Source organism: Melanotaenia boesemani, chromosome 10, assembly GCF_017639745.1.
Source record: "Melanotaenia boesemani isolate fMelBoe1 chromosome 10, fMelBoe1.pri, whole genome shotgun sequence".
Taxonomy (NCBI): Eukaryota; Metazoa; Chordata; class Actinopteri; order Atheriniformes; family Melanotaeniidae; genus Melanotaenia; species Melanotaenia boesemani.
Window position 1 is genome coordinate 20875497 of NC_055691.1, and position 13819 is coordinate 20889315.

General features: G+C 39.6%; 1 protein-coding gene, 1 long non-coding RNA gene and 2 other non-coding genes across 6 annotated transcripts in view; 1 reads left to right on the forward strand and 3 right to left on the reverse strand.

The window, feature by feature from the left end:
- Positions 1–224: 224 nt before the first annotated feature.
- Positions 225–365, reverse strand: LOC121648257. The gene has a single exon (XR_006011943.1). It is a non-coding gene; the product is annotated as a U4 spliceosomal RNA (small nuclear RNA).
- A 1489-nt stretch (positions 366–1854) lies between these two features.
- LOC121648258 lies at positions 1855–1995 on the reverse strand. Its single transcript, XR_006011944.1, has one exon. It is a non-coding gene; the product is annotated as a U4 spliceosomal RNA (small nuclear RNA).
- Positions 1996–8119: 6124 nt separating this feature from the next.
- On the reverse strand, positions 8120–11079 carry LOC121647566. The gene is made up of 3 exons (XR_006011861.1): positions 10984–11079; positions 10479–10728; positions 8120–9832 (listed from the first exon to the last, which is right to left on the reverse strand). It is a non-coding gene; the product is annotated as an uncharacterized LOC121647566 (long non-coding RNA).
- A 199-nt stretch (positions 11080–11278) lies between these two features.
- The window catches only part of plxnb2b (plexin b2b), a 115151-nt gene continuing 112610 nt past the window's right edge, over positions 11279–13819 (forward strand). For 2 of the 3 annotated variants that reach the window (XM_041997097.1, XM_041997096.1), the window contains exon 1: positions 11413–11726. The gene's annotated coding sequence lies outside the window, so the exon portion shown is untranslated. Of the gene's footprint in view, positions 11358–11412; positions 11727–13819 lie in introns of those variants that run through there. The other variant, XM_041997098.1, reaches the window with a different exon arrangement.

Consider the following 13819-nt stretch of genomic DNA (forward strand, 5'->3'; position numbering starts at 1 on the left):
TTTAAAAAGCCCAGAGAAACATATTTACAATGGTGACCCGACATTTTAATACATGAAGCTATTGTGCGATTATCGTTAAGCAGATGCGGTGGAGTCAAACAACAAATTAATCAGGAGGGAAGCTGTAGTTTCATTTTCTAAATTTCCTTAACTCTGTTCTATATAAAGTCACCTAAAAAGACACAATTAGTAAGAACATAGATATTGTTGTACATGTAAATCAGTCTCCTTAGAGACCGTCAAAAATTGCCATTGCCGACTATATTTCAAGTCGTCAAGGCGGGGTATTGGGTAAAGTTTTCAACTAGCAATAATCGCGCCTCGGATAAACCTCATAGGCTACGATACTGCCACTGCGCAAAGCTGACGTATTCTTCGCACAAGTGCCGGAGTCATGTCGCTGCATACCGAGTTTAGTGACGGTTTCCGAAAGTCGATTCGGGCAAGTAGTATGATTTGCTGCGCACATGACATTTATAACAGTACACGAGAGAAAACGCCAGTGTTCGTATCTTGTCACGTTTTACTATAAATTTTACATTACTGCAGCAAGTAAAGGAAGGTTGAATGCTTGCGAGGGAAGAATGAGCGTGTCCGCGTGCAGAAATGAAAGCAGGGATGAGGCTGACAAAAAAGCGAACTCAAGTTTTTCTGCATGATTCTCGAGATTATTATTTACTTTCTAAATTATTACTATCCAAGTTACCAGCGTCTTATTTAGCTGTAGCGCTGCATGCAGCAAATCCATGCAGAGCTTCTTGCTGTCTTCGGTGAACAGCCCCCACCCACCCACACACACACACACACACACACACACACACACACACACAAACACCCCACTAATGCGCAGCAACACGACTGTTAAGTAGCACAGCTACCTGAGCTGTTTGGTTGCTACATTTGAGATTTTTCATAGCCTTAAAGAAACTTTGGTTTCTTTTGTTGTGCTCCAAAAAATGTGGACACATTGGTTCAACCTTAATAAAAACTTTACAAGGATTTATTTATTTATCTAAAGATCTTACAAATAAGACATAGAATGGGAGAACAGAATCAAGACTTTTAATGCTGGAGTGTAAAAATATACTCGTTTCCACTGAAATATTTAGTCTAGATATATTTTATATCCTGTATTATGTGGGATAGGAACAATTAAACAAAACATTTTGGCAATTACAATTTCATCTGTGTTATTAATTACTGGGGTTATTAATCACAGTTGGAATAGCAGCTTTGGAAACCATTTAAATTGCTATTCTCAGCTGTGTTTAAAGTCACTAAAGTGATAAATTGGGTGAAGTTTTCAACCAGCATATTGGATTGTCCTCGTTGGGTTATGATATTGGCACTGCCAGAGAATGACTGGCATTGTTTAAATGAAGGTCTCTATAATATGTAGGTAGTCACTGCTTACTAATTTAACTTTAACATGGCGCCTCTTGCTGTTCAGACAACTACATTGCAGTATATAGTGGACACTTATTTTCATTTTCTATGGTAGAAATCCAACACTTCCTTTTCTGTTGGTGACTTCAAAATGTGAAATTTACCTTTAACATTATGTATTAAACGCTCTCCTTTTCCAGCTAAACGATACACACAGTGACTGTCAAAATATGTTCTTTAAATCTTTAAAAAGCCCAGAGAAACATATTTACAATGGTGACCCGACATTTTAATACATGAAGCTATTGTGCGATTATCGTTAAGCAGATGCGGTGGAGTCAAACAACAAATTAATCAGGAGGGAAGCTGTAGTTTCATTTTCTAAATTTCCCTAACTGTGTTCTATATACAGTCACCTAAATAGACACAATTAGTAAGAACATAGATATTGTTGTACATGTAAATCAGTCTCCTTAGAGACCGTCAAAAATTGCCATTGCCGACTATATTTCAAGTCGTCAAGGCGGGGTATTGGGTAAAGTTTTCAACTAGCAATAATCGCGCCTCGGATAAACCTCATAGGCTACGATACTGCCACTGCGCAAAGCTGACGTGCTCTTCGCACAAGTGCCGGAGTCATGTCGCTGCATACCGAGTTTAGTGACGGTTGCTATACGTTCCTTCGAGGAAATAGCACGATTTACTGCTCACATGACATATAAAATGGTAAGCCAGAGAAAACGTCAAAGTGTTTGTATCTCGTCGCGTTTTCTTTAAATAGTGAATGAATTTCAGCCAGTCGGCATGACGCAATGCATTGTGGGATCTCCCATACCCTACCGTAGCTAAAGTTCAGCTTTAACGTTCCCGTTTGCCTAGTTTTGATATACGAACGTTTCATGCTACGGCTAGATTAAATTAATAGTGTTCTGTTGAAAGAAAAACCATTTAAAAAATCGGTATCGACAACTGTAATGATTAGCGACTTGTTTGAATGAGTGTCTATGTCTACTTCCTGTTCAGACTGGCTACTTTTACAACACTTAACAAAGAATGGCATGATCTTAAGTCACACTTTTGCATTTAGTAAAATGTATAAACAAGAAACAAGGAACAACTTTTTAAACATCCTGCAGGTCGTCTTTTATGGTGTTGATGGTGCAATGTCCCTGAGCCACCACCAGATGTCAGCATAGACAATGCCAAAGTTGTTCTTGCTCGATAGGTCATGAAGAGTTTAATAGTAAACATGTTTTAGTTTGACCTAGCTGTATAGGCATGTAAGCTTGTACAATGTTGCACTTTATGCTTTTGAAAAGCACAACTTAATTACATGCCCCACTACTTTTATGTTGACATCATTTACTTTACTGGCACATGACAGAAATAATGTGCAACAGAGTTTTAGAAAATGTATCACAAGCGATAATAACACGAAGACAAGGATACGACTTTTCGCATTTACCATGGGTTCCAAAAGATTTACACTGTACCAAACAAGCTTTCTCCAGCAAATGGCCTTTAGGCTTCTATAATAAGTCTGAACTTTTTCACGTGTTCTTAACTGTTTAAGTCAAATACTTCTCAAACAAGCAATGCTCCAATTGGTTATGCTATCATAACCACAGACATAAATCTGCACATAAATAAATAATTAAAAAACCTTGGCATAGAGCACGTTTTCTCTGTTGGCCTACCTGTAACAACAAACAATGCATTCCGAAAATGCTGGAAAGCTGACCTTGAGGCGTGCTTTGGCAGGTGTTGTGCCGAAATAAGCACCCCTGCCGTGAAAAGCACCTCCTCTCAAGAAGCGCAGTAACAGCATCTAGCCTGTAGATAGCGAGTATTCATTATTCCCCTTAAGAACTCTTAAGAACTTACCAAAAGCCTGAACTAACCTGATAAATATATATATATACATATATATATATATATATATACAGAGGAAAAAAAGTCAAACAGTGGTGCTTAAATGGTCACACTGAAATAATAAGACTAACAGGGACAGATTTACTGGGGGAAGGGGTGCATATTCTGGCATCACGTTCTGCCAGAATAAATCTGTCCCTGTTAGTCACAGCATTTTCATCGTTTCAGAATATGCTCAGATCATGATCATCAATAACTGTTTTGAATTTGGGGGCTGCAAATGATTTGGAGTCAGATATAGAAGGGGGTGCATATTCTGCCCGGCAGGGCAGGGGTGCTTTGTTCTGTACAACACAAAAATTTTATAACTTTTATATTTATTTATTTATATCTATCTATCTATCTATCTATCTATCTATCTATCTATCTATCTATCTATCTATCTATCTATCTATCTATCTATCTATCTATCTATCTATCTATCTAAACATATACATATATATATATATATATATATATATGCAGAGAGAGAGAGAGAGAGAGAGAGAGAGAAAGTCCCGTATTTATTTTTTTATTTAAACTGTGTCTGTCTGTCTGTTTGATTGCATTACATAGTGATAACTTGAACAAATCATGTGCATGACTCCATTAATTCAATACAAGGATGCAGACGAAGTGTCAGCTCTAAAAACATCCGGACCAACTTTAAATATTTAATATCACAGAGAGAACTTTAAATATGTGAGCACATTTTGTTTATCAGCCCTGACTCATGTTTTTCCAGAAATTATTTCACAGTTCACTTGTTGAAATTACTCACGTTGCACGCCAATTCTGCCTTTATCATCTCATATCAGTGTGCGACACTTCAGAGCTTTGTGTTTGAGAGCAAAATATTAATAAGTTTTCAACAAGAATGTTAAAAGATGCAAATGTTTTGCAGATACTCCACTTTGAAGAGCTAAGCAATGGGGACAGCTAATTTATGCACAAAATAACAATAAATAAAATAAAGACATTTGTGTTTGGTTGATTATTTCACATCTTTAATAATAATAATTGGAGTTGTTTCAGACATGGTTGGAAAACCTGATTAGTTACCTTTACAATGAGGTAGAATGTATTAAGTTAGTGCTTTTGTGAAATAAGAAACGCAGCTAAATGTGTGGTGGTGTCCCCAAAAATGTGTCAAACTCCCCTGTAATATTCTCCTGTTGGTATTCCTCCTTGTTTTGTTGATTCAAGCCCTGCCAGGTGTGTTCCAGTCACAGATGTATGACTGGTACCTAATTGATTGACATAGAAAGAGATTCTGGAGCCAGTTGTAATCCCATATTTCCAGAAATTGGGACCTAACTCTGTCTTCTAGGAAGACAATGCTGTCCCCCACACCATCATCATCATCATCATCACAGGGCAACTCCAGAATTTGGGAGTGGAGAGGATGGATTGGCCTGCCATGAGTCCAGATCTTAACCCAACTGAACACTTGTGTGATCAGCTTGTTTGTGCTGTTGATGATAGAATAACCAAGACAACCACACTGACTGACCTCCAACAACTCTCGACTGAGGAATGGGATGCTATCCCAAATGCGACCAGGCTGGTGACCAGCATGAGGAGGTGCCAATGTTGCTGTTGCCACATATGGATCTTCCACACAATACTGAAGGTGTAAAGTGCATAAAGTGTAAAACTAAAATTTGTATAGTTTTTTTTTCCTTATTACTATTTGATAGTGCAATTATTCCATCCACCAAGCACCTCAAAACAAGAGTTAATACCAACAGGTGGATAATGCAGGGGATTTAGGCACATTTTGGGGGAGCACACACATTTAACTGTGTTGCTCATTCTACAGAAGTACACTCTTTACAAGTTATACTTCATTGTAAAGGTACTAATCAGACTTTCAAACTATGTATAATACAACACCAAATGGTATTATTAAAGGGGAGAAATAATTGACCAAATAAAAAATTTCCTTTCTTTTTGTTAAAAAAAATGATCTTACTGGATATACAGGATTTGTATTATAGATACAATTTTAATGTTAATACCATAACCTAGCATGTAAAACAAAGGAGACAGATTTATCAGTTGCAAAATCCTCTCAGAGGCAGCTACCAGGATAACGGATGCTAAAACGAGACCTGTCTCATACTGTATTGCAATCAGGTCATAAGCCCTTAGTAATGGTGAGCTTTGCAAACCGCAAGCATGACACAAGTGGTAATTTCGCTGTGTGGATATTAGAAGCCGTCTTCCTTGTTGTAAAGCTTCAGTAGGATAATGCAGGTGCTTTTGGGTGTACTGCAGATAAGCAATGCTGTGCCAGGTGTTAAAGCTGCCTGGGCTGACACATTAGACAGGGATTTGCTCCTGCCAGAATGTCAAGCCAATGAGGCTCATGGTGCTAGGCTTGGATCACTGTCAGGGACAGGTAAGTACGTAGATAAGGGGATTACACTATGTTTGCGCCAAGTAATCTCAAATGAATCCTGCCAGCCTCTGTTTCATTCTTACCTGGAAAGCACAAATTTCTTTTTTCCTCAACCTAAGAAACACATTAAACGAACAAAGTTCAATTCACAAAATGATCCTTTTAACCTAGCTTAAAGTAAATTTCAGGGCACATTGGGTTTTGGTCATTTAATAACTGTGACAGCAATAATCTCCTCTAATTCTCTGTGGCTTCTGATTACTTTTTTGTATTAGTATATTCCCTTTTATTGGTGGATCTGCTCAGTCAAGCACTCTGTGGGTTTTATAATCACCTGGTTCTTGCCGTTTGTTGCTCTCTTACTATTTGACCTGTTGGACAAACAGGACTTTTTAAGAGGACTTTAAAGTCCTCGTGGGCTATGGTTCTTCCTGATGGCAGGCTGAGTGGCGAAAATAGAGTGTAACAGATGGCTTAGCTGTTTCTGCCATTCAGCACAGGCTGGTGGTGGGTGCCATGCTGTCCAAAAGGGGCTCAGTGAAGAGTTCATAGTCTTCAACATGCTGAGAGCTATTTTCCCCCTGAACCATCAATCACATGGCACAAAAAGAAAGGAAAGCAACAATATACTCTATACTTATACTCAAGTCAATATCTAATGTTTCTTACAGCAAGTTTAGTATCTCGTATTAGCATAAGAAACGTTGCATTTTGGTTTGGGAACATGAAATCTTGTCAGTTAAATCCAAAGAGTGTGTATAAGCCAACAAAGCTTACTTAGCTTGCCTTCTCTCTGTAATCACACATTTACAGACTTTGTCAAGGACACACCACCTCTTTGAATTTCCGATCAGTGACAGAAATGGATGACACACACGCCTGAAAGTGTCCGCACAATAGCAGGTGTGTCTGTGTGTTCCTGCACAGGCGTGCAGCTAGACACAAGGCCATTGTATAATCTGGTCTGCATCACATCAGGGCTGGTTAAAGACATTTACTGATGTTGAGAGTCCCTCTGTCTTGCTGAGTGGGGCCACCTGGACCATACAGGATGAGCTGTGATTAGATTGTGTTATGAGCAGAGAGAGGAAAACAAAGACATTTTTCTTGTGCAAAGTGACAGCTGAGCTTGTGTAAGAAGACATCTGATAAGAGAAGACAAATAAGCAAATGTCTCTTGTGGCATAATTTTGTTTTCTGCTTAACTGTAAAATCAAAGAAACATATTCAATATTTTAGTGTCCTAGAGCATCTATACGCGATCATATTATATGACAATGTATCTACATATTTAATATGTTGTGATATATCTTTAAATATCATTCTCCTAATTCAATGATCTTTCTTTCTCCCAGACACACACACACACACGCATACACACATGCATGCAGACTGTTCACACCAACCCACACACTGCTGCCACCCTGCTATTCCCAGCTTGTAGTTATTCCCAGACTGAGTCAGAACGACACCATAAGCCTGTCTGTCCGTTTTATGCCAAACCTGATGTCTCCTTGTCACACTTGGCTTTGCCAAGGATGTGAGCCCTGCACACAGCTCGGTTACTCACGAAGGCATCCCTTTCTCTGATAACTTATAAGTTACATTGACAGCTAGAGATGGACTTGGTTAGGAGGCCGTTCCTATCACAGCTTTGCCTCAACTTTAAATAAGCAGTCTCTCTTCCCCACCCTTTGAATCTGTCTTCACACCTTTTTCATTCACCGGCTCGATGAGTTCCTGTGTCTGTGAGCTGCTCCATCTGTTCTCCCTGCATATTATCATTTACCACAACTGCATATCTGGCAACCTACAGCTGGATACAAATAAAACAAAACAAAACAACAAAACAAAAAACTGACAATACAGTTTTAAAGCAAGGATCCAAGTGTGAAATGTGTGTATTCACAACTATAATGTGTCTGATAGTGTTAATGTGGGAACAGCTGCAGTACAATATGTTTAAATAAAGTATTTATAAAGTGTTATTGTTTTTTTCTGTGAATGAAGTTGATTATGTTCTTAAACTGTAATTGTGTGTTTCTGCATCAAAACTAGATACAGAATGTAAACAATTTGTTATTACTTGAGTGAAAACAGGTAATGATGCCACAGGAGTGAAAAATGCTCACAAAAATATCCTAATACCTGCCTACATCAAGGTTATACAGTGTAACAAAGCATATTACCTAAACAGGATGGCTTACGTATTTTAAACTCGTTTGTGAAAAAGGTAAAAAAAAAAAAAAAAAACTTTACAAGCTATGGCCAGCAGAGGGCAGTCTGTACTCATGGCAGACACACTTTGAACTATGAACCTTGAACGTGACATGACCACTACATCATTATGGACAAGTGAAATGCTGCATCATAAATTAGGTTGTATAATATTTTAATAGTCAAACATTTTACTGCCTGGTCCAGATGAGGGACACTGTATGACAAATGGTGCTGTTTGGTGCCAGCATGATAACAGATAATCACTATTCAAGCAACATAACGGGAAGCTGCAGGAAGGTATAGGCACATTGATCAAAATGTCACCACAGTCCGGATATCTACAAGAACAAAGTGAACTTTTTTCCACTCTAGTGAATTTAGAAAACCTTGACTTGGCCTCTCTTTACTACAGAGATCCCCTGGGCTACCATGCTCTAAGACTCAGCAGCCTCTTTACGCTTTAGACAAACAGATTTGGACATATTGAACTCAGACATCAAACAAGCCGGCTGGATGCCGCCACTTTCCACTCTCTCAGCTCTATGTGTGATTGGAGGGTGTTTGTCTCTCTCACTCTGTCTTTGGGTGTCTGTTTGCCTGACACTTGTCTGGCTTGGCCTACTTTCTACTTGATCTCATCAGTCAGTGTGAGGACCTGTGAAGGCCATCTTTCCATCTTGCTCTGTGAATCTCTGCCAGCTCCGTGCCTGTGTCAGCAGTTAAGGACTGACTAACACCCACGCAGTCTTCAGTCTTTGCTCCGGGGCCCACTGGGCAAAGGCAGCCCATCTCCTTCTATCACCAGACAGCCTCATTTGCATACCCATAAATCACTCACGAAAGTGACACCCAGCCATACAACATGGCATGACACAGAGTTGCAAAACTCAGCGTGCTAAATTGTAATGTAATGTGATATTAGGCTCTGAGCTGAGAAAAGCTATTCATTTAACCTCTTGGATAATGATCTAGTAGCAGCTAAAACACATATTGGACCATATGTGATATGAGCACTGACTTTGCTCATCGCTGCATGAATTTGTCAAAAATCAGTGAAAGATCTGATTAATAAATACCAGAAGCTATAACTCATTTAAGGCTTGTTCACAGTTTCTACAACTTAGTAAGATTTAAGAGTTGCGAAATCATACTTCTTGTGATTAACGATTCTGTAGCCAAGGTACAGTGAGCACACTAATAATGTGTTGTTAAGACTACTAATCCTTCTCTAGTACAGACATAGTCAAATGGGGCTCAGTGAAATATAAATAAATGAATAGTGTTGGCTCTGGAAAAATATTTTTAAATCAAGCAGTGTACCCAGAATCAATTTCCACATTAATCAGCACCGGTTTTTAAGAATATCAGTAGCTTTTTTTAATGCTTTATCTTGTTGTTTATGTAACATAGAAATGTGCAATTAGCATCATTTCATTCAGTCACCTAAAAAAAACAAACGTGTTGTGTGCAGAGTTTACAGTGACAGCTAATTTACAATTACTGTCAGTTTGGTTTAAAGACAGCTGATGCTGAAGCTTCTGGTGCTGCCACAGCAATGCAATGAGAATGATAACTGGTTGGATGATGCACACAGGATCAACAGACAACAGCAATGTGTCTTTCTTTGGAAAACTGACAGACCTCCCTGTCAACACCCTCCACTGGGAGCTGGTGAATATCTTTCCAAAGCCAAACAGGCTAGACACTGTCCACAGTGATGCCTGTTGATTATCTCAAGTAAACATGTTTGTGGATAGACACATACCATAGCTGCAGTGTATTTTTAAATAAATGATGTGAGCTTGTGCAGTGAAATGGCTCAGGCCATGTTCTTAGTCTTGCTACTGGGAAGGTGGAAAACAGACCCGTGGAGGAGGTTGTTATTGAGGTAGCAAGTGTTCTTGATTGTGTCTGCACAAAAGAAAAGACATTTAAAAAAATTAGATTACAAACAATCTGCAACATCAGCACATAAAATGGGAGAAAAAAATAAGGATAACAAGTTACAGCAGAAACAATTTTGACTCCTGACCTCAGCATTTCATAAACCCATTCTAACACTATTTGCAGACCTAATGTGTTGACATGAGTAAGGAAAACATAAGCGGAATAATAACATTAACAATGGTTGAATTCCTTTTAGCTGTGTGAGCTTCATGGCCCCATTAACATCTGCGCTGACTCAAACTATTACACTGTCATGGTTTACTGAGGAAAATTTGTTAGCTAAACTTTCACATTCACCAAGGTGTCACTCGTGCTTTTCCAACTTTTTAGCTTTCCTAAAATATCTGTTAAGAATAAGAATAAGGAATTATTAGTCCCTCAGTGGGGAAATTGCTTTGTTGAAACAGTACAGGTATAGTAAGCAGAAGCACACAGGCACACACACACACACTAACTAACAAATAATAATAATAATATGTACAATATATTGTCTGACTGGGTATGTACAGCATATAAATATATACATGAACATGTAAATTAATATGTAAACTCAGTTTACATGTGTTCATTGCAAAGTGTGACAGCAGCAGGGAGGAAAGACCTGTGGTACCTCTCCATGGCACAGCGAGGATGGATCAGCCTGTCACAAAGATGGACTCCAGAGCAGACAGGGTGTCCTGCAGGGGGTGTGACCCATGGTCCAACATGGATGTCAGTTTTGCCAGGACCCTTTTGTCACCTACCTACCGAGTCCAAAGAACAGCCCAGGACAGAACTGGCTTTTCTGATGACTTCGTCCAGCTTTTTCCTCTACTTCTCTGTGATGCTGCGGCTCCAGCTGACCACACTGTTCAGGGTGGCTGATGCCACCACAGAATAGAAGGTTGTTAGTGGGATAACATGCAACATATAAGAATTAGTTTAGCTAAAAGTGATAGGCAACATATTTGGATGAACTATCACTTTAATCTATCTAAATATAACTTGTCAAAGAACACTTTTTTTTTTTTTTTTTTTACGAGAAAATATGTTCAACATGTTCACAATGAATTGGCAAAATTACTTAGGTGAAATTTAAACCATACAATCATGAAGTGGAGCAGTTAAAACATTACTTATGATCAAGAACACTGGTTTAGAATCTGGAAACGCCCCCACAGAGAGCTGAATCCGGACCACACTTTGGGAACCACAGTGAGAGTGGCTGCTTGCCACCGCACGGCTCTCACCGCCCGCGGAAATATTTCTGCGCATCGGTGAACAGGCGACACAACTTGTCCCTTTTTCCTCCCCGACCGGCTACTTCCCGCTCGTTGTCGCAATACTCAGCGGGCTTCGCCTGGACTGTGGAGTGGGAGGGATACTTCCTTCGCCGTGTTCGGTGGCGTCTCTCCCTTCCGCGCCTCCTCCTCCTCTTCCTCCTTCCGTACAACCCTTGGGTTTCCAAACGCAAGGAGGATCAGGGCGACCGTGTGAGCACATCCCACAGGTGTGTTGCCGCCAAGAAACTAAACCACAGTTTCTGGAGACACGCGTGCGCGCATACCTGGAAATTACCATGTGACTCGACACCTGGGCGTGGAGAAAGTCCTGATATTCCGACCTGGGAGTCTTTTGTTGTGGAGTTAACTGTGGTGTCTCTCAACAAGAAGTCGGTCAGGTTTTCTTTGGAATAGTGCCTTTTTACAACCTTCACACTACGCGCGAGGACATGTGAACTTGCTTACGGACGTTTTTGTGTGTGATTTTTTTTTTATTTTAGTTTTTTTACTTTAAATATTTAATCAGGGGGAAATATTCAGTAAACTATTTGGACTGTTTGCGATTTACAACTACTCTTCGCTGTTTTTCCTTCAAGGTGAGTTCCGGAAAAGGCGTGTGTATGCTGTCAAAGCGGGTTGGTATGTGTGCCGCGCCGTTTAACCCTATTAAGCTATCAATTTCAGACTCTAGTAAACAAGAGCTCCAAGTTTTGATAGCTTATTATACGCACAATCGACACTATACGGGAGAGCAAACCCAGAAACGCTGTTACCGAAAAGGAAATAACCTTGATGTTGTAAAGTCTTTTTCTACCTGTGACCTTATAAAACTTTGAAAATGAAAACATGGATGCCTTGTTAACCAATACATCATAATGTTAGTGAAACGCGCTTGAAAGACTGCATACTTAAAAAAAAAAAAAAAAACTAAAAAAAAGAAAAAGAAAACTTCGCCGTAGGCTACAGAAATAACGAGGTGTATCATTGCAATGCTTCACAGTTGCACTCATGACTCTTTGTACCAAAGTTGTTCTGCTGTTCTCAAACTCAACAGCTGATTGATAGTAGTGTGGGAAAACGCCCCTGAAGACATCCTTTTCTTTAAGCCATTCATTTCATCTCAGATGCACTAGAGCCACAGCATCTGCCCAGTCACCTCACAAGGGGCCATCTGTCCCTGTGCACAGGCAATTTCAGTGAGAAATGGGCACATGAGCTGTGTTCCTCACCTCTGGACAGTTAAGCTGTACATCAGCATCTGAGAGGACAGATGTAGTAGTGATCCATGTATCATGTTTGTTTGTTTTTCTCTCTTTTTTCCTCTTTTCTCTGTATCCCTCTGTCTTGTCTCTCTTGTGGAGAACAAGGAGACAAAAGCACTATTCATGTCCCTGTTGAATCTCTAGTGCATTTTTGTATCTCTCAGTCCCTGGTGCGGCTCTCAGCAAGCCACTGTTTTTCCTTGTTGCCATTTTTAAAAGGTCCTTTTATTTGGATTCATTTCCATCTTCCATCCTCTGTAGATAGACCTACTGTACATGGAAGGCTCAATCTCCTGGGGATTATTCCCATTAAATAACATTATGCAAACAGTCTCTTAGTGGGGATGGATTAGCGCTGGAAGGGGGCACGTGAAAGCCGGAAAAGATGACTGCTGGTGGCAGGAAGGGGGTTAGAGCAGGGGGTCAGTCTTCAGTATTTTGACTGCACATGGAGCAAAGCCCATCTGCTTACACAGAGAGGCAAACAAGCCATTAAAAAGTAAGATGCTTCCCTGTCCTTTCCCCTTTTTTTTATTTTCCCACCATCTCTGCCTTTGGTCTGTCTTTTTCTTTCTTCCTGCCTCACAATGCTTCATTCAGTGTTTATCTCCTCTGCTCTGAATAAATAGAGACACCTTATCTGCGCAGAGGAGAGTGGTGATAAATGTTTTCTCCTGCTCCCTGCAAGGGTGAAGAAGACAAGTGTACTGCACTGCTTCATCATAGATGCTCTTTTCAGGACAAGTGAATAGGAGACATTTCACATTCAGGTCATGTTAGTGTTTCAGGATTCAGCAAAACAATCCCCCAAAATAAGCACAAACTCAAACTCTGTAATACAAGAAAACTGCCAACAAATCACGTATTTCTATGAGTGCCCACCCTTTCTCCCTCCCTGTTTCTCTGTTTCTGTTTGCGCAATAGGTCACTGGCTCTAGGAATGAAATTTTGTTGACGAGACCCACTTTTTTTTTTTTAAATATTAAAGCAAAAAAAAAAAAAAAACCTTTTGAACTTTTCAGAAACAGAGTAAGTGAATCTATGACCATGCAAGTCAGCTGCTAAACTGTTATATATCTTGGGTAGGCTCAAGTTCATCCAGTCTTTTTTTTCCAGTGCTGCACAGTTTTGTCACAAAGTTTAAACTTTGTCTTGGGAGGATGCACATTTATGAGAGCACTTTTAATGTCATATGGATTTATACTCGTCCACTCATTATTTGTTTTATTTAGTTAGGATTACTGGCTCCTGTCATTTTTATTTTGAAACTAAAACCATAATCCTCATAAACAGCAAGCAATCCCATACCTCCTGTCCATGGCATATAGACAAGAACGCAGCACTGAACAAAGTGGCACATGGAAATTTAGTTTATGCCGTTGTTCATAGCCAGTGGCTTATTTTAAACTACCGGTTAATATCCTTTA